Genomic DNA, 2,937 nt, shown 5'->3' on the forward strand with positions numbered 1-2,937 from the left:
GCCCACCTCCCAACCCCCTACAGAGCGATTCTGATTTCACTGATCTATCACTATTTTTCATTTTCTTCTTTTTTTTTTAATGCCAGGGTACATACACACATGAGAAAGAACTACCTACTACCAATGGGGCCTGGTCACACCTTAATTCTTTTTCCTCCAATACTCTATCCCTTCAGGATCCTGGTACACACATTCCCTGTGTGTTTTTCAAGCCAGGGGGCTGAGACAGACATGTAAGATCCAGCTTCCCCTATATGGTTCCTAACTGCTGCACTACCAGGTGGACCTAATACCAGTATTTTTCAAAAGCAGAACTCCCCCAGATGCTTCTCATATACAGCAGAGAAGAGACCTTCCGACTTAACAGTCCTGAGCTTCCATTTCTGCAGCTGTGACTATAGCTAGTAGTACTTACTTTGACAAGTTACGTGGATGCTACACAGGCCTGGCTGGTTAACCAGTGTAACCTACACTAGTGCCTGGCATATATCAGCAACTCGATAAATATGGTTGAATTAAATAAGACATAAACATCAAGTCCTGGGCATGGAATTAAATTGACATATTAGCAACTCAATAAATATGGTTGAATTAAATAAGACATGAACATCAAGTCCTGGGCATGGAATTAAATTGAAATATCAATAAATGGCAGGTGATATTGTTATACAAAGTGCTTTTTAAATTATTTAATTTATAGTTTTTGCCAACAAAAATGTTTTTGATTTACATTTCCATCACAAAGACATGTTGTCCTTCCTGAACCAATTTTTTATTGCATTACCATATATTATAATAGGTATTTCCATCCCAAAGACATTTTGTCCTTCCTGAACCAATTTTTTTATTGCATTACCATATATTATAATAGGGAGAATGACGAAATTAAATATAAGAAAATGCAATGGCACTTCTGCAGTTCCCTGCGCTACGGATCATGTGCCTGAGGAGCAATGTCTCACGTCTCCTCCGGACACCAGTGCATTCCGTCTTGAAGAAATTCGTCCACTCTGTGACTGGGATAGGAGCCCCTTTCTCACAGGGACAGAAAAGAAAAGGAGTGGAATATGGTCTAGCCGCCAGCAGAGAAGCTGGCTTGATGAAAAGCTCTCCAGTTTGGGTTGCTACCTAAAAGACTTTGGAGATTTGACTTTCCTTCAGCCCCCAAAGATGATCTCTACAACAATTTGATAATGAATCCTCGCTCGGTGGGCCTTGCCAATGAGGACCTGGCTGAGGTGGTGAGTAGAGCAGTGTCAGGTGGCTACAGCTATGTCACAGTGGGAGGAGGCCACGGCCTGGCACTGGTACCATTATTGGCCAGACCTCTGTGTCATCTGGGTTGATGTCCACACTGACATCAATACACTCATCACCACTTTGTCAGGAAATCTCCACAGTCAGCCAGTTTCATTTCTCCTCAAAAAACTAAAGGACAAGGTACCACAACTCCCAGGATTTTCCTGGATTAACCCTTGAATATTTTCCCCAAGTATCGCGTATATTGGTTTGAGAGACATGGGCCCTCCTGAACATTTTATTTTAAAGAACTATGATATCCAGCATTTCTCCATGAGAGACATTGATTGACTTGGTATCCAGAAGGTCATGGAACAGACACTTGATCTGCTGATTGGCAAAAGACAAAGGCCAATCCATCCAAGTTCTATGTTGATGCTTTTGACCCCAGAGCCACAGGAACCCCTGTTGTAGAGGGACGGAGCTACCAAGCAGGCATGTACATTATGAAGGAAATACATGATACAGGGTTGCTGTCAGCACTGGATCTTGTCGAAGTCAGTCCTTGGGTGGCCACTTCAGAGGGAAAAGCAGATGCTATGGCTAGCCTAGCAGTAGATGTAACTGCTTCAAGTTTTGGTCAGACAAGGGAAGGGGGATACATTGTCTATGACCAACTTCCTACTCCCAGTTCACCAGATGAATCAGAGAATGAAAAATGTGTTAGAGTTTAGGAGCTACTAGGGCCAACAGATGGCATGATGGTTACATCACTGGACTCTGACGTGGCCAACTACGGTTTGAGACCCAAGCCTGGTGGCTTGAAACTCACACCGGGTGTATGTGCATGTATGCCAAGATCCTGAGAGGAGAACGAAGAGAAGGGATATGGCACGGCCATCCTTCTAGGGGATGATTTCTCGCTTTCTGTCTCTCTGGCAAGCGTGCATGCCCTATAGCAAAAAATCTCTTTTACAAAAGAATAAAAATAATTAAGGAGCTACTGTGTACAGAAATGTTTCCCAATGGGCATTCTAGAGTTGCAAGGCATTTGCAGGGACAAATAGTAAATGGTTATCTGAGTTAGTATTGCCTTAAGCAGAATATTTGCACATTCTCACAGTTGTATAATTTCCATTTTGGTGACCAATACTATTCTAAATGTGTTTGGTGTTTTTGCACTTGGCAGAGTATCAATATGTTGTAGTGCTATGTAAATTTAAAGAAGTCAAAAACAGCATTTATTTCCTTTGTATATATCATACTGGTCCTATTACTGTTGCTTCACATTTAAGTGGCTTCCCCCTTCTCACAGTTTAGGTACACAGCATATCTTGGAATTGTCAGCTGCTAGTTCATCCCTAACACCATTCACAGGGTCAGAGTTCTGGTCCACAAACCCTTCCCTTAAGGAAGTTCAATGTTTGGGGAAAAAATTGTAATAGACCACGCCTCCCAGGATGGCTATCTCCAGCAAGATGACAATGGAAAGCACCAACGTGTTGGTTATCACTCTCCAAAGAGAAACTAAGTGAGGAACAGTGAGCAGTCTTTGACCTAGGGCCAAGGTTGGCTACTGCAAGGCAGTATAATTATCCAGTGTGTCTGATGACACACAGCCACTTAGTAATAAGTACTTGCACGGTTCTTTAGCTGATATGTGACAACCAACCTATAAGGTCTATTTTTTTTTTTTTT

The 2,937-nt window shown here is 42.2% G+C and overlaps 1 pseudogene; it reads left to right on the forward strand.

Moving 5' to 3' along the window:
* Nucleotides 1-937: 937 nt before the first annotated feature.
* On the forward strand, nt 938-1,973 carry LOC102482815 (arginase-2, mitochondrial pseudogene; annotated as a pseudogene).
* The last annotated feature ends 964 nt before the right edge of the window (nt 1,974-2,937 follow it).

The sequence above is a fragment of the Tupaia chinensis genome, unplaced genomic scaffold, assembly GCF_000334495.1.
Source record: "Tupaia chinensis unplaced genomic scaffold, TupChi_1.0 Scaffold144624_1, whole genome shotgun sequence".
Lineage (NCBI taxonomy): Eukaryota > Metazoa > Chordata > Mammalia > Scandentia > Tupaiidae > Tupaia > Tupaia belangeri.